Source organism: Leptinotarsa decemlineata, unplaced genomic scaffold (assembly GCF_025532065.1).
Source record: "Leptinotarsa decemlineata unplaced genomic scaffold, Ldec_3_MD MMD2_tig00003335_RagTag_RagTag, whole genome shotgun sequence".
NCBI lineage: Eukaryota > Metazoa > Arthropoda > Insecta > Coleoptera > Chrysomelidae > Leptinotarsa > Leptinotarsa decemlineata.
In genome coordinates, this window is record NW_027412587.1 from 3581209 (window position 1) to 3608741 (window position 27533).

The 27533-nt window shown below is 34.2% G+C and overlaps 1 protein-coding gene across 3 annotated transcripts in view; it reads right to left on the reverse strand.

Annotated features, from left to right (window-relative positions):
* Positions 1 to 27533, reverse strand: part of drn (zinc finger AN1-type doctor no) — a 62295-nt gene that overhangs the window by 9114 nt on the left and 25648 nt on the right. Inside the window, exon 1 of one of the 3 annotated variants that reach the window (XM_023155779.2) lies at positions 14146 to 14526. The exons of 1 other annotated variant lie outside the window; for it this stretch is intronic. The gene's annotated coding sequence lies outside the window, so the exon portion shown is untranslated. Of the gene's footprint in view, positions 1 to 14004; positions 14124 to 14145; positions 14527 to 27533 lie in introns of those variants that run through there. One more of the 3 variants, XM_023155781.2, reaches the window with a different exon arrangement.

The window sequence follows — 27533 nt, forward strand, 5'->3', positions numbered from 1 at the left end:
CTATCAGTACTGCAGCGATAAAAATCTGCTCTTTTTTAAGGAATAAAGTGAATAGAAGGAGCTTAACGCACGGAACGTTCAAACCTTGAACGCGAAAATACTCTAAGGCGAAAAAGGTTCTATGGATTGTCACAGAATAACATCGAGAAAATCGTAGAACACAAAAGGTTTGTTCTGGTTCTAGGACGACAGGATCATGCGCAGTTGATATAGAGCGTTCTGGATAATTTCGGACTGATGTATCCTCTGTTCTGGTTTCGACTGCGAAATGATCCTAAACTGTTTTGAACCGTCCCGAATCGTTCTTGCTCTCGAGGCTGAACTGTTGAGAACTGTTCCCGTTGTTCATGCGCATTCATGTGGAAATTTGTTTGGGCTATTTGCTAGGATTTTTTTTCATTTATTTGATTTGAATAATTGATGATTTAGGTAAGATAACATTTGAACTGACTATAAGGATACGCTACATAACAAAATGGACATGATCAATAGTATTTTCTCGTCTTCATCTCTTTATATATCTTCATGATATACGGGTGGCACAGTGGTCTCCTCAGAAGCGTTCTGGTTTAACCAAGTGTCCGAGACTATTTCGGACTGTTTGAGATTTTTTGCTTCTATGCATCATGTCTTGCGCTGTTTCCAAACAGTTTCGGATGTTAGAACCAGAACAAACCTAAAGATAGCGTTCGAATGAGGTGGGTATATGGTGCATGATATAGGTCATTTTTAAATTATAGCACGAATTAGCTGTTGTCTGCAGGTTTTTATATTAAACATTTCGTCTACTACTGTGAAGTGATATACTTGCTGCGCATCGCATCGCAGATCACTTCGACCGTTGTCGCATCGCCTCTAATAAAGTCAGATATAAAAATTTGTAGACCACGGCTAATAAACCCGGAAACATCCAACCATTTGGATTCAAGTGATTATTATAATTAAGAACCAATGCATAAAGTATCTTTGGCGATAGTGATAGTTTATGAAAATGATTTACCACATATTTTTGTAGAAAACATATAATATGGTGGTGAAACATTTAGTATTAGATTAATACAGGAGTCGCCTTTCTAAGAAAACAAGGAAAACCTCGTAAGTTTGTTGAAAACGATATTTCTAATGGAAAGCAATCGAAAATGGACTCAAATCATTTTTTTTAAAATAAAACCCTGAATCCTGTGATTTTTTTCAGAACATTTGATGTAGGTACCTTACGAGAAACGAAAAACGATTGTTTCTGCTTCATTTATCTCGAAAATCATGTTAGGAAGAGCATTTTTCAAATTTCCACATTGAAGTGTACCTCTTGTACTATAAAAAAAGACAATATGCGGTAATTTTTTTGTGTCACTGTCAAATGTCTTGAAAAAATTAAGCCCGAAATTCCGTTTTTCTCGATTACATTGACCAAGAGGGCGCCTCTATTAACAAGGTCGCCCTTTGTTTCTGGAAACCGTATTAATGATCGCCTAAGAGTTGCAAGTACCCCATATTTTTATTATGAAAGTATCTGTCCACAAGTACTGGTCCCCAGTTATTCGGAAGATTTTTATTGTTCTTTTTAGCTCGGGTTGGGTTTGGGTAAATCACAAAATAGGTACTGACCGGAAAGCATTGTTTCGAATAATGAACAAATGAAATGGTGGTCAACTTTCCAATTCCTAAAAACTGAAACCGACTCTACAGAGTTCCGTGCGAAAGTTTTCATTTGGCGAATGCACAACACAACGAACAAGGGGACATAACGGCACAATTTCCGAGCAAGAAGTCGTCGAAGACGACTACATTGTAATGCAAATAAATAAGAAAGGAACCGTTAGGTGCGGAGTTGTACCAATCGATTATTACAGACGCGGACAGGTACTACCGACCCACTTGAGGTTCTGTCGAGTAAAAGGATTGCCTGCATTCTTGCACAGCTTGGTGGATACGCGGGTGAAGAGCTTTAGCCCAAAAATCACAGTTATAACGACGTCCGCAATCGACTTTCTAATCGGCCTCAACGGTCACCTCGCGGAATTGCCATCAGGTCTGGCTCAAAATTACCGACTATATACGTGAAAACTCCCACATAACGCATAAAGAACCATAAGGAAATTCGAAATATTCTTCAAGTATGTTTTTGCCGTTTTCACTATAATGCCAATAAAACCCTTCTAATTATATCCGTTCCCTTGAATATCGACAACTCAAAACGCACTCAAACAAGCATTAAAATAACATAATTCAATGCATAACCTTCAAGAATGCAACAACCAGAAGGTGAGTAGACTATATGGACATTTCCTAAACTCGCACAAGTTTCGATTTTTGAGAGTTATCGTTCGTAGGGGGACGACAGCTGGTTAACGGAAAAATAGATTTAAATAGATTTAAACAGATTTTTTTTATAGATCTCCTGATGAAGCCGACTTGATTTGCTAAAGGCGCGTTGAGAGGAATATTGCAATTTTGGCAATTGGAAACAGTTTTACTTGCAGCGTAAAACAGTTTCTTGAACCATATATCCGCATAGAGCTGGAAACATGATTTGTAACACGTGTAGAATAATAAAAATACTTTCATAATGCTTTAAAAGTAATACATTACATCAGCTTTCGTTTCTTTTCCAAATTATGAGAACTTGTATACAATTCTAACTCGAACAATGATGTTATGGAAGAAGTGATCAGGAATTTCGGAGGAACTTGTCATAATAAGGAATACTATAAAGTTCTACAAGAAAATATATCACAATATACTACTCATGTCCATTGCTAGGATTGAAATTATTTTTGTAGAGTAGCAAATTAGATCACTATAATTCTTAACTATTTATATGTGTTTATACTGTTAACAGCAAAAATACGTCTGAGAAAGCTATTGTGTTGTGAAACACGTGTTCTAGATCACTGAAGACTGAAAGCTTCACACTTTTGATATACAGTTTGTAAAAGCCAAATGGAATAAATTCATTATGTCGGTTACTGTATAGATGTTATAGTTTTCAAGTTCATCGCAACAATTAAGATAATGGTTACCGAAATTCGATAAAATACACTCAAAAACTAAAATGTAATGCAAAACGTAATAAAATGTAGAATACGAAAAAGAACTATGGATGTGGGTTTTTCTCAAACTTTAGCATCACATCTAATTTGAGTTCATTACTAATGGCAATGGCAGCTGCTTTTTTATCTGCCCCACATAATCAAGCTCGCGAAACTGCTTATTGTTCTTTGAGATATGGGAGGTAAATTAGGAAATTTCTCATGAAATAGGTGAGCTACTTCCTGTTGTGTTTGGGTTTTATCTCCGTAACCAATCATTTCTAAAACTGTTATTATCTATACCTCAACATGAGTTAAGTTTCGAGTATATTGCAATAAGTTTTGAGTGTATTTTATCGAATTTCGGTAACCACATGATTTTAATTTATTTTTACCTCAATTTTTGAATTAAACTTGAAAGCGAAAACTTTTTTGAATGGAGAATGAAGAGACCTTTCAAACGATATATCACAAGCCTATACTTCCCATTTAAAAAATTGGGGGTTGTACCTGTCATTCGTAGGGGTAGCATTTTTCCGTTGAAATATGTCAAATTATAATTAAAATTTGACGTGTTTCGGGATTTTGTTGAAATATGTATCGTAACCGAAATAATGAATTTATTCCATTTGGCTTTTACACACTGTATATCTTACAGATATAGTATCGAGTTTTTTGGTTACCAAAAATTTACCTGTAATTTTCAAATTTTTTTTCACAAAATATCATGAATCATTAAAACTATTTTGAATGGTGAACCATTCAGAATGACAAATGAATGAAAAATAAATACATACTTATCAGATTAAGTAATTTTCAAATATTCCTATTTTCCAGAAAGATGCTTAGATTTAGATATAAATGTTTAAAAGTAGGATTTCATTGAATCCACCACAGGTACCTTTCGAAGTATCATTAATGGGAATTTCATGGCATGAGAAACATGAATCTGTTTGGTATATAAAATTTCTATAAATTTCAAATGGGGATTTACCAAAATTTCAAAGTCCAGATTAATACATATCTCTTACCTTTGAATATTAGAAAGATAATATAAAATTGATATTTTGCTACAAAACTAATCTGTGATTAGGTACCATTGGTGCCTGACGAAAAAAGGTACCTATGTAAACATTCAAACAAAACTGTATGTAGGTATACTGAAATTTAAATCTATTCCAAACACCGACATTCACCCTTAAAACTTTCTCAAATTGTGAGAAGGTCTAATTTTGACATACGTAGGTCAAAATTAGAGCTATTCACAATTTGAGGCGAAAGTTTCGAAGTTTCTCAAAACGGGAAAAAAAGATTGTTTTCCGAAATGTGGATCACTAAAGAAAGTATAAATAAAAATAAGTATAAATATTTAATTTTTTTCAATTGATTTATTCAATTCGTAGGCAAAATTTATGAATACAAGTTACTGACTAATTGGACTCTTCAGTGGTTTGTTTTACGCAGTAACTTTTCACTTTGCCCTTTAGCAGCAGATTCTCTATTGGTTTATTTTTCAGATTGTGGAAGGCTATATGCCCAAAATAACATTTCAATTTTTTAAACGGCTTTATTGGCGTGCCCTGTTTGTTTGTTGATTTATTTATTTGGGTCAAATTCAGTAATTGAAGTTTGACCCCCTTCCTGTTGATAGATTGATCTGAAATTTGGTATACACTATTAGTTTTGATGACATTACAACTAAATAAAATCTGTATCATTGTACTATACTGTAATAATAATAATAATAATATTTTATTCACCATTCACGATACATAGTGTATATATGGTAAGTCAATCAATAATCAGAATTAATACTAGGTATAAATTTAAAAATGTTAATATTTATACAAGACGTCACTAAAAAGAAAAAAAAGAAATAAATTTATACATACATATAAACACATACACAATTGAAATATATAAAAACGTATACAGATCTAGTTCATATTTTATTTTTCAGAAATTATCGTCTAAAAATTCTTGGAAACTATAGTAGCATTTCTCTAATAGCAAGTCTTTAACTTTCTTTTGAAATATGATGTTACTTCCAGTCCGTTTGAGTGATTCTGGTAGTTTATTGTAATATATGATTGCATTGTAATCCGGAGACCTCTCATAGAATGTCGTTCTATGTTTAGGAATTTTCAATAAGTTTCCGTGTCTGGTGTTATATTCATGTTTCTCAGAATTACACGAATAATTATCTATATTCTGTTTGGCAAAGATAATACATCGAAAAATGTACACAGCAGGCACCGTAAGAATTTTATTTTCTTTAAAGATAGATCGACAACTGTCTTGATAATTTAAGTTAAAAATCAGTCTTACTAAACGCTTTTGGGAAACAAACACTCTCAAGAATTCTCTTGCTCGACCCCATGCCAATATATTCATATTAATATTTGCATATGCCATAGCATAGTAAATGCTTAGCAAGCCTGCTATATTCAAGGTTGATTTCATTTGTTTAATAGCGAAATAGGCTTTATTTAGTTTTGAACATACACTTTCAATGTGTCTACCCCAATTTATACTCTCATCTAAATGAGTGCCTTAAAATTTAGTTTCCATAGAGGGTTGGATGTCGTCAATTACAAAAAGTTCGTTGGGTAACAATTTTCGGTGAAAAAATTTGACTATTACCGATTTGGACGTGTTTAGAATTACCTTATTTCTCTGACACCAGGATGAAAATTGGTTTACAACCATTTCCAGTTTAACTGCAAGCTGTTCTGCATCCTGATCGGATATTGTTATCGTTGTGTCGTCGGCAAACATGGTAACATGAACGTTTTCTAAATATTGTGGAAAATCATTTACATAAAGAAGAAACAGCAGTGGCCCAAAAACTGAACCCTGTGGTACCCCAAGTTTCACAGCCTGACTGTGTGAAATTGAATTATTGCATCTCACTATCATGGTTCTATCTGTCATATATGATTGTATCCACTTTATTATACTGGCTGGAAGTCCTAGAGGCGCCAATTTATCTATTAAAGTTTCAATACACACTGTATCAAAGGCTTTTGACAAGTCGAAAAATAATGATAGGACATATTTGTTGTTGTCAATCTCTTTAAAAATATAATTAAGCAAGTGACACGAGGCTGTTTCAATCGACCTGTTTTGCCTGAAACCATGCTGAGAAGTACTTACTAATTTATTCTTTTCTAAGTGATAAATCACTCTTGTAGACACTATTTTTTCAAACAATTTCGATAAAGAACTGAGAAGAGAAATTTGCCTGTAGTTGTCAACTACTTTTAGGTCACCTTTTTTGTGCAGAGGAATTACCAATGCTTTTTTAAATTCATCTGGAAAGAACCCTTGTATAAGTGATTGATTCATTAGGTATATAAATGGTTTTAGTATTAAGTCAATAATATGTTTTATAACTATAATCGATAATTCATCATATCCTGAAGATGTTTTATTTTTCATTGTATTAAGACAATCAACTACCTCATATTCTGTGATAGGGTAAGATGGGTATGGATAATTGATGGTGACATTTTCTACCCTAGTACAGGGAAGAGACATATTCTGACCAAAGTGATTTAACATTGCGGAATCTGATGCATTAGCGAAATGCTCAGCAAAAGTTAATGCAGTGGGTCAGAGATAACGGTATCCTTCTGCTGAAGAATGATTTTATCTTTTCCATCTTTCTTTTTTATACCTAATTCATTATTAATAATTTTCCATGTTTCTTTAGTTTTATTTGCGGATTTATTTATTTTCGACGAATAATGGTCTCTTTTTGCCTTTTCAACTTGTTCTTTGTGTTCTTTAACTTTTGCCTTGTATCCGTCCTTTAGAATGGAATTGGTTTCATGAGAGTGTGATAAAATCCAAAACATATCCTTCAACTGTATCTTGACTACTACTATAATAGTAGTACACTATGAAAAAGATGCAAATCCAATATAATCTATACAAAGAACTCAACTCAGAATCGGGATACAAGCATGGATCTCCCACCCAAGTCAAGATTTTGTATCGTGTCGAGGACTGTGTCGTTAGGGTGGCTAAAAATGATACATCTTTAACCACCCAAGTTAAAATAAAAGTTTGGAACATACCGTGTGGTGTTAGGGTGGATAAACATTAGAAACTAGATATTTGAAATTAAAATAAGTAAAAAAATATTTTAAGTTAAACCGTTTTATTGAATGATGTACTAAAAACTGAGAAATAATTCGGAAGGTTGTAGGTAGAAGTCGTCATACTACTCTCCTCAGCAGTCTACGGCATTGATCAGATGAAAAAATAATGAAATCGTTGGGCGTAGTATTCACATATTTACTCAGGTTACGCAACGTCCAACGATTTTATTATTTTATCTGATCTGATTGCTAGGAGAGTGGTGTGATGACTGCTACCTAGGACCTTCCGAATTATTTTGAGTACATTTTTCAGTAAAACCGTTCAGCATAAAACAATTTTTTCAAGTTATTTTATGAAATATTGCATAAAAAAGTTGCTTTCAAACTGCCCGTATACTTCATAATGTGTTGAGATTTGCGAAATGAATAAACTGAGGATTGCGATAAAAATATGTGTGTCAAACCAATAAGACTGACTATAATAGCTCGCTACAAAGGAACACGTTTCACATATTCAATTTGATAGACCAGATAAGTCCAGTGTTGCTCAACATGCCACATGCATATAAAAACAATAACATATCATGTAAGGAATAGTTATAGAGACAGAATTTTAGTTCTGGCGAAAGAAAAGTGCTCGGAAAATTGTTACCAGTACGATCAATTCAAGCTAGAGGTTTCAAAGTCCACTTAACAAATACTGCAATTTTCCGAGATTTTTATAAACCAATTTTAAAAAATACCACATAAAAAATTTCCGAAATCCGGCTCTTTTTCGTCCAAAATATTTATTCATCGGCCGTAAAATACGTTGAATTGCGAGTTTCAGGCAGCAATTTTTCCTTTATCACCTTATTTTCATTTCTGTCCCAATTCCGCATCATTGCAACAACAAAAGCTTTTTCCAATTCTCCTTCGACCGCAATCCTTGGACGTACGCATTATGAATATTTTCGAGGCTGTATTCTTGATTCAACTCCATATTATTTCATTTTTTTATTTATCTGATAGATCTTTATAAGACTTTGATGAAAGTCCACGTTCTCCTGGTGTTGTAGGTGTGGTATCCATTGGTATTTTTCCTCGAACTGTACCTCAAATTCACAGTCTAACAACGTTGTATTTTTATTAAAGAAACTATTAGATGTCCAACGATTGTTAGAAGCTGATATAAGTAATATTTAAATACTTTTCACAACTGATTAATTCACTTTTTGCAGTCGACAAATGATGGTGTTCGAAGTGTTTTTGAATATCTACTCTTGTTGTCCCATATTCAATGAAAAATTCGCACAACAAACTCACTCATTTGTTGTACTTTGCAAATATTTTTTAACTAGTTTGGTAAAATCTGTTTCAAATTTTTTTCCGTTAATCAGCTGTCGCACCCCTACGAACGACAACCCTCAGAAGTCGAAACTTGTGCGAGCTAAGGATTAACGAGATATTACCTTTTAACGTGTATATGTCGACATACAATAAAGTACTGATATATAAAAATTAATTTAAACCCTTTTTTGTCTCAACTTTTATATGAGCTGCTCTATATTATGATGGTATCAAAATTACAACACGGCAGACATCGCTAACTTTGAAAAGTCTATTGAAAGTTTTTAATAAGATTAGTATATTAGATACTGCAAAAACAATCGTGTACGTCTCCAGTTTTTACATAACCGTCAACTGAAATGATTTTTAAATCAGATACTTAACAACTTTTTCAACCATATATTACACTTACATATTTGCATTGAGAATAATTAAAATATGAAAATGTCAATTCTGTTCTATATGAATGACAATATTTTGAGCTTCAACTTCAAGTTTCATTTAGAAAATATGAGAAATAATTGATTTCAAATTCTTCCTAATATGTATTATACATACATACCGTTAGATGTAAAGTGCATCTCTTTCATGCCCCCCTTTTACTTTTTAAACGGATTAACTTAAAACATTGAAATTTGGGATAATGAAATAAATGCATGAATACTTTATTTTGAAGTGAAATTGACAGATGAAACTTTCAAGTTGGCGACTGGACGCCACCTGGGGAAAAAAATTAAATGGAAGGGGGTGTCTTGTGACACATCATTTTGAAGCTCCTGACGAATACTTCACAACCCTAGAATATGATTTCAATATCTTCACCTACTATGAAATGGCGGAACATTTAATAATTAACTGAAGACAAACGCATTAATATCGATATTTCTAAAAAATTCCAACAACCCCATGAGGTTTGTTATTTTTTGTATATAAAAACGACAAAAAAAATTCAAGCGATTTTTATTTACGGTGCGACGCGTAACTTTCACGAGACCGAAAGGATTTTCAATGAACGTTTTCCAAATCGTCCTATCTGTAGAAAATATTTGAGGGAATTTGTATCCAAATTCACAACTACCAGTAGTGTACATAACAAAAAGCCCTCAGGTCATCCGTCCATTCCGGAAGAACAGCAAGTGCAAATAATTGGTGAGATGGTAGTAAATCCTGAACAGTCTACTTATTCCGTCGCAAATGTTTGTGAGGTGTCTCATTATATTGTGTGGTGACTTTTGAAGAGGAATAGGTATCATCCATACAAAATTAAAATGGTACGCCAATTAACTGAAGATGATCCTGATCGAAGAAAGAATTCTGCAATATCATGATGGAAACCATTACAAGGCATCCTACCTATCTCCACAATATTTGTTTTAGTGACGAATGTACTTTTTTTAAACGGAAATGTTCACAGACAAAATTGCCGCCGTTATTGAAGTGACACCAACCCTCACGTTTTCCGGGAAAAATTAACGTTTGAGCAGGAATATTGGGAAACCATATTGTAGGACCTCAATTTATTAATCAAAATTCAACAGGGGAACTGTATTTGAATATGCTGGAAACTACTATTGACCCTCTCATCACTGAAATCGTTGAAGCGAATCCTAATGAATTCGATATGGATATGGTATTCCAACAAGATGGAGCTCCACCACACTACTCCAGACAAGTAAAAAACTATTTGGATACTACTTTTCGTTGGATTGGCCGTCGAGGTCCTACAGGATGGCCAGCCCGTTCGCCAGATTTGACACCTTTGGACTTTTTTATGGGGCTATTTAAAGCAAAAGGTGTACGAAACTGAACCTGCTTCAATATTGGATATACGGCAGAGAATAATAAATATTTGTAGAGATAATGACGTTACTATGTTTGAAAATGTTTGGCGTGAAATATCGGATAGGCTGTTCATATGTCAAAAAGTGACCTCAAGCTTATTACCTCATATTATGTAGTTAAATGTCAATGTATTCAGGCAATTATTAAAAGTTCCGCCATTTTGTAGTAGTTGAAGATAGACATTATATTCTAGGGTTGTGAAGTATTTGCCAGGACCTTCAAAAAGTCGTGTCATGAGACCCCCCTTTCCAGTCGCCATCTTGAAAGTTTCATCTGTCAATTTCACTTCAAAATAAAGTATTGATACATTAATTTCATTATCCCAAATTTCAATTTTTAAGTTAACCCGTTCAAAAATAAAAGGGAGGAGGTTTTAAAGGAAAGCATTGTATGTGCTTAAAGAATGTTCAAAATGGAACATTCGCAAAACCTGTTTTTGAGTCGGTACGCACGATTCAGTGCCATAGTGCGTCGTGTAAGCTTTCAACTGATCAGTAATTTCGGAACTAGAAACATTAGAAAAAACCATTACTTTTCAGTGGGAATTGCTCAAGGAACTCGTGAAAACCAGAAACTGTTGCTCAACAATAAAAATCCGAATCTGATTTTCACCTCCGTTTCGATATCTGCGGCCTCGAGACTTGGTTTTAAGGTCGAAACTAACAAAGCATAAAAAAATTTGATGTATTTATCCTCTGAAGGACGCCAGGAAACGGTAGATGTTTATTTTTAGAATTCCACCATAAGACAATGAACGGTGGAAGGAGTGTGCACTTTGTGACCAGAAGCGTTCTTTGTTTCGGTTAACAGAAATCCAAATAGGTTTTTCTTTATGGTTTATCTCTTTGACTGTTGCCTTAGAAGATTAGATTCCACTAATCTTTTCCTCGCATAAGTCTTTGTGAGACGTCATAGAGGATAACAGCAGATTTACGAAATAAATTATATCATTTAACCCATATGCCCGTACGTTTTTCACAAATGTAATAGGGATTGATACCTATAATTAAACTGATTTCAAAAAGAGAACCTGTTTGTTTCTTTTTTGGTAAGTATTTGATAAAACTCAAAAAAACTCAAAACTATTCAACTAATTTCGAAAATGTTTTCACGTGACTGATACTTCCTACATTATCAGCGAGTAATATGGTTCAATTTTAATAACAAAAAATACACTCATACAAAAATTGCAGTAAGTAATGTAATATTTCGTGAATATTGTAACTGTCTATCTCATTCATTTTTAAACGAAGTACCTGACAAAATACATCTTATAAATAGGTTAAGCCTTTAGCGGACGAGATTTTCAGTGTTACTATCTCCATTCGGATTTGAAGGCCGTCGTAGTTTGGAATTGCATCATAACGTTTCGGCAGCACGAGTGGTTGACTTCTTCAGAGGTTTATTCATTTTGATGATTCACCGATGACATCCAGTCATCGGTGAATCATCAAGATGAATAAACCTCTGAAGAAGCCAGCCACTTTGGCAAAACGTTAGGATGTAGTTCCAAACTACGTCGGCCTTCAAACCCAAATGGAGATAGTAACACTGAAAATAACCTCTTGCGACAAAGGTAAGAAATTGATATTTTTCAAAAGTTTGTCACTAGACAATGAAAAATGAGAGTACTTAGAAATGCAAATAGATATATGTCACCACAATTTGCTGCACGGCTGGTACGTTTTCTTTTAACCACTCAATTTTCAAATGAATTGAAGTTGGGTAAAATAACAAAAATTAGACCTTATTTTTCAATGTTTTTATTTTTAGGTTGCATTGATCATGAGAACTCCATGACAACAAGCGGCTTGAAATATTTTAGATCGGCTATATTAGTCCACTATACCGAACATTCAAATGAAAAATAATGGGGAATTTTACGATAATACACCATTTTTATCATATTTGTATTAAATATATCCAAGCTGCGACCAAGTAACGTATTGAAAAATTCACTTTTTCTGAATTATCTGACAGATAAATGCACCAATCAAAGAATTGGAATCAATAAATTCGGAGCTATGTAAACAGATAGCACCAATTTCAAAACGTCCAAATTCCAACTTTATACTGGGTATACGTTTCTACTATCACCTGCCGCCCTGCTAGTGGATGCAGGTGGAGGGTGAGGCATCACTGCTTTAAAGAAACATGAAGGGTGGAATTCAACATCTGTTGCGGAAGGATATATAGATGACTGGTTGACAAATAAAAACGTTCCTGCCGAAAAAATCTTTCATTTGATGAGACAACCTTCTATCAGTACCAGTAATGGAAATATGAATATGGATATAGAATAATCGATACCTTATATTATTATTATAGAATTATTCGAGTTACACCATTGATTGTGTCAACAAAAAATGATTTTGTTCATGGAAATTGTTCGAAATATGAATAGATATTACTATCCCATGTTAGGAATTGCACGTTAAAAAGCAAGACCTCGTTGATCTTCAGATCGCACAAGTGTCGACTTCTGAGGGGGCGACTCTTATTCTACATAACTTAATCTTATTTTTAAATATTGCTGTTATCAGTCATATAAAAAGTTAAGTATTCTACTCGGAAGAAATGGTCACTACTCGCTCGAATGATTAACGACGATCGCCTTCATTCACACGAGTAACGGCCACATTTCTCGATCGTTGAATTATACACAATTTTAAATAAAACAATGACATTCAAGGTTATGAATTGTGAGGAAGTTGGTGTTGGTTAAACATTCATAAAAAATATTTTTTCATTGTCTTAAAAGGTTACTTCACGTCGAGTGATTATTTCAACGTATGTAAATTGTTTACCGTTTTCCATAAATTCGTCAATTATTTTATGAATTAATTCATGAATTTTATTGTCCAACCAATTGATAGATGTAACACTATTTTAATCCAATATTTCAAAATTTTGCTGACCTACAGAAGTCATTACTTTTAGTGTTCGTTGGGTAAATTACCATTCATTCCTCTAGGATTCAGATAAAATAAATGGAGACGGGCGGTATCTACTTTATTAAAACTATAAATTACTACTATATGTATCAATAACGAATAGCAACTTTAAATAAAATAAGTCCACAAAGAAAATAATATCCTGGTTTTAATTTAGAATGAAAAATCATGTCGAAAATAAATACTGAATATAAGAAAGCTGTTGACAAGATTCTAAAATTAGGTAACATCAATTGAAATCAACAGTGGATTAGTTCACAATCGAATATTTTCCTTTGTTTCATTTCAAGATTTTCCAGAATAATTTTCGTGAAAAAAATTCGAGAAAGGCGATAAAAATCGTAAATGACGTCACACGTTGACGTAGCGACGTCACACTTGTCGAAATATTACGAAATATTATTCATCATTCGTGGGGAACCTTGCATTAATCCCTCTCTTCTTAACATGTGAAATAAAGGCTAATCGTAGTTTCGACAGAAAATTCATTTGCATAATCGTATTTCGATCGATTATGTTTTCCCAATCGACCTTTGCCATGAACGACAAGGATACACTTTCCCAAAAATTCCGCTTTTCGTGAGCATCAGAGCGGAAAACCGCCGTTCCTTGAAAGCCTTCGCCTGGAATGCGATACAACAACAATAATGAATAATTGCCACTTCGTCAGGACATTTCCGTCGAACTTGATGACGCCACAACGATATTGCAGCTGAACGCTGTACGTCATCGAATACTCACTTTGTGGTAAGAAGGCCACAGGTCACGTCGGAACGATGTGCATCTGTCTCGAAAGCAACCCCGCGGGACGCACAAAAGATTGCACCACCTCACGTATCGCACAAAGAGAAATTTCAGACACGTTGTTAAACGATCACTCACCTTGGGATATTAAAATCAAATTAGGAAGATGAACTGGGACACTGTATCGTTTCCAGACCGTCAGCTGTTTCTCAACTAGGTACGCACTTTCTGTCGATCAACTGTTCTCCGCCTTCATTGAAACTATTCGAATCCGCTCGAAATATGTCCCGAGTTGGTTACTGAAACTTCAGCGCCATTGACACGATCGCACTGCACTCGTTTACACGAAATTGTCGATCGCAGGCGGCCGTTACGTTAGCGATGTAGCTAGACACGACGAACCGTTTTCCGGAACAATGAACAAATATCAAAAAAATAACAAAAAAGGACGGTCAAGCCTTTCGGCAGCGCACCAGTGCACCCACACCACACTCCTTGCGGAAATTCGACTGATTCGATTCGAACGACGAACGATGAAAGCGACCCTGTTCGGGTGTTTTCGTCACGGCGAACGAAGCAGGAGATCGCCTCGGAGAATGGGTGCGACAGAGAAACAAGTTCCAAAAAACCGTACACTGTGAGCATGATGGCGGACGTACTTGGAAAGTTGCCTTGTAACTGTTGTATGGCTAGAGAGGGGCGTACGATTTCTTCTCTGACGAAATACTTATTGGATTATTTGGTTTTTGTTGAAAACGAACAAAGACTTTTGTCCAAGAAGTACCGAATTAATCTGATTTTACAAGTCATCTAAAACGATTTGAAAAGAAAAAACTATACTTTTGGGAATATCTACTCTGTCGTTTTGGATTTTGAATAATTCATAGATAGATATTTCGCAATTATCGAACGTGCGTAGTTTTGAATATTTGAAAAGCTTTGTTTTCTAAAGTCTATAATAACAACGACGTAAATCATGTTTTCTCTACGTGATTTTCAACTCGTGCAAGGTTATCAACACTTGACGTAGGATTTCTATACTTACCTATAAATATTTTTCGTCTCGAAGAAAGAGACTGAAAATGATTAGTTTCGAATGCCGAGTAGGGAAATAACATTGTATTCCTGCTAGGTGGAGTTTGGATCATCTCAACGATTTTTTTTTTCGATAGATATGGAAATATAGGCGTTTTCTGTGAAACGTTTCACATAATAAACTAATCGAATGATTCTCCCTTACTCGGTCAACTCCTCAAATCTTCAACTGACGAATCTTTTTTGTCTCATTAGGTATGGTTCGTATGGTTATAGACTTTCAGTCCAGAAAGAATGAAAATCTGTCGTTACCTTACAAACAATGAAGTGAAACGTAAATAATAGTATTTTATTTAATGAGAAACTTTACCATTACTCGTGAGACTATTTGTCGTACCAGTGAGTATTGGCATTTTCGCAAGTAGAATAGTATACTTTTTCTATGACTCAGCAGAAATATTTTAAAATAAGCTTCATTTGTGAAGGATATCCGGAATCAGAATAATACCATTGAATTTCATAACAATAAGCATTCTAAAAAAGCATTCAAAAATACTTCTTATTTTCATTTTTTTTTCAATTTTAGTTTAAAAAAATTTCTGAGATATGACTTGACCAGAGGTCAAACACAGGTACACACTAGCTCAGAGATCTAACCACTAGTCCAAGAAGCTGCTTTCAATTTACTGTGACATGAAGCTGATTGAGTTTCTAATCACATTTTGTTACCAAGTGACGAATTTCAATTTTTTTGTCAGATTACAAATTTCTAGTAGGGTACACTCGTTTTCACTTCCCAAGTACGCGTTTTTATTATACACGCCCGAAGAAGCCATTGTATGGCGACACATGTGTTGCGGTTTTCTAAAATCGTTTAGTGAAAATCTCACAATAAAGTGTTTTTTGAATACGTTTTTTTTCTTTCTTAGACACTACCTATATATTTAAAAACGGACTGTCAGTTCAATGATTAATTTTGATGTTTGGGAACATATTTTGTTAGTAGAAAATAATCAAAAGACAACTGTAGTTATGAATTCACTAATCTGTGATTGGCCTCAAAAGTTGTGAATTATGAATGTGGTTAATTGTGAACAAGAAACGGTAATTCTGATGCACTGTTTGGAACCTTTTGTGTTGTAATGAATATTACTGGAGTTTTACCCCACAACCAAACCTTTATTTAACACCTCGACATGTGTTTCAATCACCAAGAGGAAGATTCCTCTTGAAGATGATCAACGGTTTGGTGTTGGGATAGAACTCCAATAATATTAAGGATACGGTAAAATGATTGATGATTTTTAAACTGTCACAGGAAAATATATTTTCAGATTATTTAATTGCAATACTCACACAATGAGGCACTCTACTAAACACTTACTTATATGTTTATAAAAATACAGTGGAATAATTTTTATATTGCCTTAAAGAGTAAACTAGTGATTGGCAATATATGATATCACAGAGGTCACGTAGTGTCTAAATAGAATTCTGAATATTTTGGGCAATTTGAAATATGTATGTACCTATAGTTTGAAACTAATCTCGAAAAATAGTGAACATTTCATTAGTTGAAACTAGATGAAAAATTCATTAAACTCAAACAATAACACTAAACTGCAAAAAGAGATATGAGAACTAAAATTCCCAACTAGTTGTAAATGGATAGGTAGAAGCAAAGAAACTGAATGAGGTGAATCGAACATCTATTCATAAAATTGGGAAAAACCATCTGCACCCGGGTATATGCACAAAAAACATTATCAGAGATGAGGAAAACGTGAAAAGGAGAGAGAGAAAAAAAAAGCCTCGTAGCACTTGTCTAGAACGAACTAGAGGTACTGGTAGAAGAAACCGCAAAAAGCAATTGAAGAAATGAACGCGTGAAAAGTCTAGAAGATGAAGAATATGATACAAACTCTGGTGTCAAATTACTCAGTTTTCCTTATCAAAGAAGAGAAAAAAAGAGAGAAGAAGGCCTCGCAGCACTTGTCTAGGATAATAAGTATTGAAATGTGATATTTTATCAGTTAAAAAATAATAATAATAATGAAGAACTCAAGAACGACTGAACCAATTTTTATGATTTCTGCGTTTTTGGATTCGTCTTCACCGGGAATAGGAAAATGACTATTGAAATATATTTTATCAATAAAATAATAATGAAAGAGGCAAAACATCAGTGATGATAGTGATGTGTTATAATAAAACGCAACTGACAGCTCACATGTATATCACAGGGTGCTTTACTGAATAGTGAACTCTTACTACCAATTCCTATTTATTTTATTATACTTGATAATTTTGTATCAAATGTAAAATCGTAAATCGGCCCATTCATTGACTGTTAGGTGGAATGGCGTTCGCTGGGTCCGCTAGTATCTTATAAAGTGTTTCGTTCCATGTTATTTTTTTTATAAATACAAGTATTCTATTTAAAAAACATACACTTATTTATTTGCATGCTATTTCCTGAGCTTTTCAATTAATTAAGTTCAATGATTAAAAAAAAATTGAAAAATAATTTTTTGTCAGATTAGGGAAATCCCTCTAGATAGTCTAGATAATCGTCAGATTATGAGACAGCACGTCTAAAACATGAAGATGAACCATATATATCTTAATCTGACGCGCTTGAATATTTCACAATGACGATTTTTTTTCACATTATAATAATGGCCGCGAGTTTGCGTCAGATCGAAATGAGAGATTTTTTTTGGTGCACTTAACACCCTCTTAGAAAATCTGACGCGCTCGATTAATTTTTTTTTTCATTTTAAACCCTTACGTACAACCTTAACATACCAACATTATTAAAAATACGTAGGACATTGATGGTATCAATATCTGACGCGCTCGAGTATGTCCATGCAACAGTTTTTTTTACATATTTAATAATCTATAGCAGCTTCCCCCACCGATGAAAAGGTATATATTATATAACATTTTTTTCTTCTTATCATCTAAGCTTTGCAACCTAATAGGTCTCTATGACGCTCGAGTTAATCCCCATTTTGCTCGTGCTATAACGATATCTCATTTTGTATTCGTCTTGTTGCAGATCCAGTGTCAAAGAGGCAGAGTACCCTACTCACATATCAAGCTATGGCCAGGTTAATTCGATAATAATGAATATTCACTTGACATGAGGCGTAATCGTTTTTAAATTGTCCGTTTATGGTCTCTCATCAATTTTATTCAGAGATGAATGGAAACCGCTCAAACCCACCACATATTTATAAATTTAGATCTAATTAATCCGCCACGTGCAAGAAAAATATATTTTAATCATTTATAAATATTATTGGAAAGATAGCATATAAGCTTGTTATTGAAAATAATGTTTTTAAACGAATGGGATACATCGAGGTTCTATTTTCAAAAAGTTGTTAATAACAGAAGTCTTTACGAAATACAGCATTTTAATATGTATAATATCTCCAACTAAAACCAATTTAACACCATCATGATGTGAAGAAAAATGAAAAACTGTTTGCTTACATAGGGTGAGGCACCAAAAACGAAACATATCGAATATTTTCAAAACACCAGTTTTCTGAAAAAAATGCAAAAACACATCGATTTGTAATCCAAGTGGGACATCTTTCTATCATAACCTCAACTGTCATACCTCTTCCACCACCCCTCGGTCACTATCACCCAAACAATTTGAATAGGAAAAGTAGGTGTGACACATTAAAGAAGGTAATTTCATAAGGAATTCGGCTATGTCAACTTTTGCTACCTAACTTTCTATTTTGGCGGCCTCTTGCGGGAAAAAAACTGTTCCGTATTCCAAATTATGATACTCCATTTACAAGCTGATTTCACAAAAATTCAGTTACAATTCGTTAGGGAATGTTTCTGAGGAAAAAAAAACAAAATGGCGGCTCCACAATGGCGGACAAGGTTTGCAATTATGGTCCGATTTGATTCAAAATTGATAAGTGGTGGTCAAAAGTTATGATTTTTTTGTCAATGCAAAAAAACAATATGGTGGCTCCAAGATGGCGGACGAAATTTATAATTATTGTCCGATTCGAATCAAAATTGGTATGTGGGGATTTTCTGGGTAGATAATTATGATTGTTTTGTCGATGCAAAAAACAAGATGGCGAACGATATTTATAATTGTGGTTCGATTCGATTCAAAATTGGCATATGGGGGTTTTACAAGTTTCCAGTATGACTAAAAACAATTGGGCTTTAATGTTTGGCGATCGTATTATTGGTCCATTTTTTTTCTACCAGGTAATCTGACTGGAGACATGTATTTGGAATTACTCAAAGATACTGTTGATCCAACGTTAACGGACATAATAGAAAACGATAACCGATACCTTGAGAATCACCTAATATACCAACAGGACGGAGCTCCTCCGTCTGTAGCGGTAGTGGTTTTCTAGACACTGGACTAAAAGAAGAGAATGCATTGAAAGGCCTCCCCGATCTCCCGATTTATTCCGCTTAGATTACTTTTTGTGCGACCATTCGCAAAATAAAATATACGCCACTCAGACAGGTTCATTAGAAGAGTTATGTCAACGTATTATAACCGAATGTCGTCAAATAACCCCAGACATGCTCCAAAACGTCAGACAACGTTTTGAGACGAACTTATACTCATGTATGGCAGTGAATGGAAAACACTTCGAGCATCTACTGTGAATCAATGTAGTTTGGATTGATCTTAGTTAAATTTATGCACAATTTTCCAATTTTCAAGTTCATGCAATGTTGATTTTTTCAATTTTTGTTCTTTTCTCGTGAATTGTTCAAATTACCTTTCAAATACAATATCATCATAAGTTGGAATACGAAACCGTTGTTTATCCCGCAATAGGGCGCCAAAATGAAAAGTTAGGTAGCGAACACTCACAAGTCTGAATTCCTCATGGAAATAACCTTTTCACTGCCGGTTCCTGAGTCACACTTAGTACTTTCCCTCTTCAGAATTTATTGAGTGACCAAGGGGTGGGAAGAGAGGTATGACAGTTGAGGTTACGACAAAAAGATGTTCCCCTCAGACATAAAATCGACGTGTTTTTGTATTACTGTACAACACATCTGTTTTGAAAAATTCGTTTTCGGTGCCAGGTCGAATCGAACCATAATTACAAATTTCGCCCGCCATCTTGGTTGTTTGCATCGACAAAAAATTATAATTTCCGACCCTGAAAAAACTTATGTTGATTCGAATCGGACTATAATTACACATCTCGTCCGCCATCATATTGTTTTTTGCAATGACAAATCATAATTTCCGACCCTGAAAACCACCACTTATCAATTTTGACTCAAATCGGATCATAATTGCAAATTTTGTCCGCCATTATGGAGCCGCCATTTTGTTTTTTCCCTTAGAAAAATTCCATAATGCATTGTCACCGAATTAATGTCAAATCAGCTTGCAAATGAAGTATCATAATTTGGAATATGGAACAGTTTTTTTACCGCAAGAGGCCGCCAAAATAGAAAGTTGGTAGCGAAAATCGACATGGCCGAATTCCTTATGAAATTACCTTTTCAATGGTGTGTCACACCTACTACTTTCCCTATTCAAATTATTTGGGGATGTTGATCGAGGGGTGGGAGGAGAGGTATTTACAGTTGAGGTTATGATAGAAAGATGTCCGCTTTGGATTTCAAATCGACGGGTTTTTGCATTTTCTTCAGAGAACATGTGTTTTGAAGATATTCGATCTTTTATCGTTTTCGGTGCCCCACCCTGTATATAAACATTATCGTTCAATTGAAGGGCTCTATGCAAAAAGTCCCTAAGTGACTTTTTCTCGTTTTGAGATACTGAAGATTCAAAGTTTTAATTTTTCCTGGAAATAAAGTGGTTATAGTTTTAAAAGATTTAACTTTTATCACAGATCAAACGAGTATTCAGGTATTATATTTTTAAGAATTAAGACCCAATGTGACATACAGTTCTTTTGTAAAAAATAATACAAATTTTCACTGAGGGACTTCTTTAAAAAAAAATTTTCAAAAGACTAATATATAACCCAAATCAATATTTTTATTATACAAGGCAAAGCAAAATACTAACACACAAAATAAGAAACTGAAAAAACGTCAAAAATAACATTATACTCATAATCTTCAGCGTGTGATTTATCTTCTTCCGTGATTTTCTTTTTTTTTGAAAGCTTCCTCTAACACCTTACGAAATTCTCGATTTTCTTTCTTTTCTATATACTGAAGAAGGAATTTAATATTGGCTAGTTTTTCAGATTTATTTATGCTTTATGAAATGAAGGCATTCATTAGAATTGAGTTGGCAATAAATCTTTGACATCCTACTTTGTAAAGAACAAAAGAATTTGAATACTCCCCTGTCATAGTTACTCTACGTTTAGGTTTATCATTTGTAGAGAAGATTACAGATAGACATTTTGAAATTCCTGAAATTGGTAGTTTTATTTTAGTTGCATAAAACTGTTTATAGTCTCGCACCCTCAACGTTGGGAATTAATCGGAAATATCAGCGTTTTTGGTTAATAAGCTATGTTCCAAAAACACGTTTTGGATAAGCTTCATATTATAGTTAGGATTATTCACCTTTTCATCTTAAGTCTTTTTTTTTTCTATCAAGGCAAAGCATCGGTCTATTGGCATCATTGAATGCCCTGAAATAGGATAATATATAACGATCTTCTAAATGAGCCTAGATGCACAAAGAGAATCCAAATATACGTAAACAAAAATTTGTTTTTATTCTGCGAAAAACAGTTGTTGCAAATAATTGACAATATAACTTTTTCATCGGTTTTGTATTTCTTCAGATAGAAATCTAAAGCTGTAATATCTACTTGATTATATTTTCTTCAAAGTCACTCATTTTCGCAAAAAACAAGGCTACTACATAAAAACAGCAACACAATGAAAATAACAAAACACGCACTGTTCTGTATCTGATATCACTTCGGTTCTTTTTTGAAGTTAGGTACTTTTTTAACACTTAGGTTCTTCTTGCATGAAACCTCTCGTCACTTTAGGAAATGCGACTTGAGAAATGAGGAACTTCGGAAAATTTTAGGCGAAAACTAGATAGAGTAATTGAAAGTACATTCAATATATATCTTGATGGCGCAACTAGTTTAGACTCGCAAAAATGTCACTTACGGACTTTTTGCATAGAGCCCTTCAATTATTACAAATGAAATAGTAGCTCTTTTCTATTTTGAAAAATAATCGCTGAATTGAATCTCTTTAAAATTTCAAATGTAATTATTCCAGTTACGTAAATGGCAAGGCGATGCGATAATAATAGTCACGAGGTTCCTATAAGTGAAAATTAGCATTCGGTTTAGCAATGTTGGCGCTGCTGTTCAGTGACGCATTTGGAACAAACATCGTTAGAATAGGTGCAACAGCCAGCGTAAAAAACACGAGAAAACCAGTTTTAATTACTGAAATGGCAAAAAACAAATCTCTTGATATCCAGCCCTCTAATGTCCAGACTGGTCGATATTTATAAAAGAAAAACTTGTGTTTTTTGGAAATTCTGTGTTTAACATAAGGCAGGCAGATTGGGCTCCTTGGCAAGGTCTTGTATAGAGTACTTACTCAAAGTTTGCTTCAATTTTAGTTCACGGCACGTTCAAAAAATATACTTGATCCCGTAGAACGTGATCGGGGTACGCTGTTGACGAACATTTTCTGCTTACCAGATAAACCTCTGCGTGAGAGAATAGCCATAATTCCAACAATTAACAACGCAAACGCTATACGAGCAAGTTCAGTTCTAATAAAGGTAATATTTGAATTCTAGGTAGATTTCATCATTTCCACTTTGAATTTATCTAGGCATTTTGTAGAAATAGAATTAGTTTCACAACTTCCATGACTTGTTCATTTACTTTACAAAAAAATATTTGAAGATTTACAATCATTGTACACGACGTCATTCAGTTGTTCAGGTTCTGTTAGATAATTGAAGCCGATATTTATAATAAAAAAAAAACAAATGTGAGCGTATTTTGGTTTTAACGCCATGAATTTCAAATATAACTTCGTATATTATAATAATAGTAATAATATGCTTTATTGCCCAAAAAACATTAGGTCTCATTGGTTATTATTAAACCATTTGATATAATAAAAAAACGCATTTTCACGATATAACACAAGTAACCATTTTCCTTCAAAAAGGCGCCATTTTGCCTAAATTCAAAATGGCGACATTGTAACGTCATCTATGCAAATATTGCCAAACAACTTTATGTAGATGGAAACATAAGACGATGTTTGCTTAGTTTTCAAATAATAATTCAAGAATTGGAGTTCACCAGTTCACGTACTTTTTATGATTTTTTTCAATGAAATATTTAGATCATTTATATCGAAAATATAAATAGACGCCTTACACATCAAAGTGTATTGTACTCTGTTCTGTTTTTCCGTTAACTAGCTGTCGCTAAGTACTAACGAGGTCTTACCTGTTAACGTCTGATTTCCAACACCGGTTGAACTATAAGAAGCGAAAATCGATCGTCCGGCCTTGCGGTTCGAACCACCGATTCGCACAGCGGTCGAGTGAATGAGTTGAGCAAACCACCCACGTCAACTCACCGTCTACTGCCCAACAAAAGGCACTGAGGTTGGTTTTGCTGTGCCAATTCGTTCTAACAAAATAAAGTAGGAAGCTTTGCAACTTTCACTTTTTCACCGGCACAAAAAACTGAAATGTAAAGCACCTTTCGACATTTTTTTATAGCACGAGAGGCACACTTTTCAATGTTGACATTCAAAAAATGTAACTTCCTACTGAGACACTTAAAGTAGTGAAAAGTACGAGAATTGGTGAGAAATTTCGGTTCAAACATTCATATTCAAAAACTGAGTAAACATCGTTTTTTTTGTGCATCACGTAAAATTGTTTGACAACTGAAAGAGAAATGGTCAATCGTGTTAAATCGTTGAAACGAGAATTGTATATTTTACGAAATCGTCTACAAAAATATACAGGGTTCTATGTAAAATTCTTGACTTGAGTTCATTTGCAGCTGAACCGAAATAGGTTTTCAAATGTTTTTTCATTAAAAATATCGGCTCGTTCGTCGAAAAACGTCTCTCACCTCTCAAGTAGCAACTAATCAATCTGAACTAAGAAAGATGCCATGTACAGAGCGAAGACAAAGAACGAGGTCGGTGATTTTGACATCACGAATTTTTGTTTGCACCCGACCACAAAGATATTTCTTATCGTTCTAATAAGGATAATACGACGCAGTTCTGACAAAAGCAAAACGCATTTCTCGTCTCATCATACAAAGACCATTAGCCCGATCAAAGTTCGCCTCGAATATCGACGATGGGAATAGAAGCAAAAACAAACGAAATTGGCATACGCTTCACTACCTCGTTTTTACGTAGTATCCAAAATTTATTTTTATCGAAATTCGAAAGATCAACGGTCGCGTGAGGTAGATAGTCAGGAAATGCTTGACTCCTTTTTTTTTCTGCAACATTTACATTTCAATACGCCACGCTCGCTGAATCGAAACAAAGTAAACTATTATTATAATCAAGGACGTTTCGTTTATTACCTCCACGTCTGTGTTTAATCGACGTCAATCGATGCTGTCTGTGGCAGCAACAAAAACATATGGAAATCGAAATGTTTTTTAGAGAGGTTGAAACAACCTTCAGTTCCGTTTGATAATGAAATGAAAATTTCAGAATCAATTATTATCTTATACCCTCAAAACGTGTCACAACTGCAAAATTATGAATTACAAAATTTTAATCTTGCGTCTTATTGGCATGGTTAATAAAGGTTTTACATTTCATATATCGACAATGGCTAAAATAATGATTTGTCGAACTTGATGTATTTGAAGAACTTTTTTTTATCTACATTTGAAAATAATTTTAACCCGAAAAACTTAATGGACAAAATCATAACATTTTGCTGCAGAAAACATTAGATAAAAGTGAATATGATTAAATAAGAAGTGATGTTCCTAACTCGGCCAGCGAAACGCGCGTCAAGCGACACTTAGGTTAGGTTCCTAGTGACCCGCAAGGGTTTATTGTGGCTCACACCAATTCACACTCGACCAAATAAATCCAGCTTCTTAATGAAGCCGATTAGTTTGTACGATAAGTGGTCTTTCAGGTCAGATGGTAGAAGTACGGCTGTGCCCAACTCTAAAAACCTGATTCGGTCCCCAGCGGGGCAGGCATAAAGTATTTGCTCTGCTGTTTCATCATTTTCCAAACAGAGGCGACACACACTGTCTTCCGACAATCCTAGTCTCTGCATATGATGATTCAAATGACAGTAACCTGTAAGAAGACCTGTTAGACAACGTAGTTCAACCCTACTGTAGTCCAACAACTGTTTGGTATCAAGCTTCGAAGGGTGAATATCCGCCTTGGAGTGAGCCAATCCTGGAAGATCCTGCCAGAAGTCCATAAATCTTCTTGCCATCCAGGTGTTCAATGTTTGTTTGGCAAAGCCTAAAGGCCTTTCTATCTTCCTATCGAAGAGATTTCCTACCAATTTAGACGTTGCTCGGTAGGAGCCAAGAGCTTTCAACGCCGCTTGACTGTCTGAGAATATTTTTATTGACTTGTGTATGAAGTTGGATTTTTCCAATCTCTCCCCACACAATTCAATAGCGTGAATTTCCGCATAAAATACAGTCGCATAGGTTCCTAGGCAGGTTGAAATCTCTGTCCTGGGTCTGCAACTGAAGGCAGTTCGTAGTTGATAGTTGGAGGCATAAAGTCAGATATCATTTACAGAATGATCTGACTTCCAGTGTCAACCAACACTCGCTTTAAATTGATTTGTGCAATTGGCAATGTGCATAAGTCTATATGCAGTCCATCTAGCCTCTCCAGAAAAATGTAGATCTAGAAGGATCTCCATGGCCGCTAACGGTGTGGTACTGATGAAATCACTGATGGCCAGACAAGCCTGTCTCTGTAAGCCAGAGAGCTTCGCCTGGGCCGTTTTCTGTAAAGCCTTCGGCCACCAGGCAATTGCACCATAAGTGATCATTAGTTTGACATCATCAAATAAATCCAATGGATTTGTTTGGAACCTAAACCCCAAGTTTTACCACAAATCCTTCGACATATCCATAGGAGCAGTCTGGCGTTGTGTAAAATAAGAGACAGGGCTGATTGAGAGAAACATATTTTCATTAGATTCATATTGTTAGTTATACCTTCTCAATATTGTTATGAAGTACCCCTTGACTACCAATATATATATATCAAAATTTCCATGTTTACATATAACGTTTCTCTTCAGTGCGAAAAAATCTTTCGCCTTTTATATTCAACAACAAATTAATAGTTTCAGTGAACTTTTATCGCTTTCGTAAATGCCATAACAAATTAACAGCAAATTTATTAACAGTGACAACAGTTTCATGGTAAAATTTTTACTATGACCAACTTGATCCACTATTATTAAGCATATCCAATTGAATTGTTCAGGATCTTCAGTTAGAGCACCAACATAAGTTCCGCGGTATGATAAAGCATCATTCGTGAATCATTAAAGAATTGAAAATCACAATGTTCAATTTACCTAACAAACTGTTCAAAACCGATATTTTGGTAAATCCAACTGATTTGTGATAATTGCCATCAACTTAGGAAAAATGGACTGTTTAGTTAGTTAGTATTTATAATGCAGCATATCAGAATTATTCAACTTTTTCAATAAAAATTTCTTGATAACGTTTCCAAATTTATATGAGTAATACTACTAGTAATATATTACTAAAATTGTAACAGATGATTTTTAGCAGCATTTTGAAATTACAATATTTCTACCGAATTTGCTCAACAAAATTAAAAATTTTGTATTGTGATATTACAAAAAAAAACGTTCCATAGATATTTACTAAAAATGCAATTAATGTTTTATAATTTTTCTTAGCCATGTTGAATTGAATGCGTAGTAAATTTGATCAACAAATTTACAAAGAGTGTAATATGTCCAGTGTAATAATGTGTCCAGTGTAATAATGTCTAAATAAGTTGGAATAAATCGTGTAGTAAATTTACAAAACGTGATTTTGATATGGAAAAAATGTTATGCTTTAAAACTCCCAACTCTTTTTTTGTAAAATTACTATAGTAATTTTCAACAATGTATTACACTCAAAAAATACAAAACCAATAGCTCTTTTCACTTATTACGCGAAGTTCAAACAGAAAACAAATAATGATCTCTCCGTAACTCCGTTTATTCCTATAAACCTAAACAATCGCCAGCTGTAGTGGGACACCGTTCTCGCGAATTTGGTAAAAGGCCGACCGGTTGGAGGTCGAACAATCTAGAATTAATCATATGTATATACAGAAGCACAAATAAACAAATAAAAATAGCGCTCTTAAACATGCATACACCGTAGCTGAAATCTGAAAAATATAACATGTTCTGAATCCATGGAGAAGAGGAGTAACTCTTCAACTGATTCGTCGAAAAAAAAATAAAAATTAAATACGTA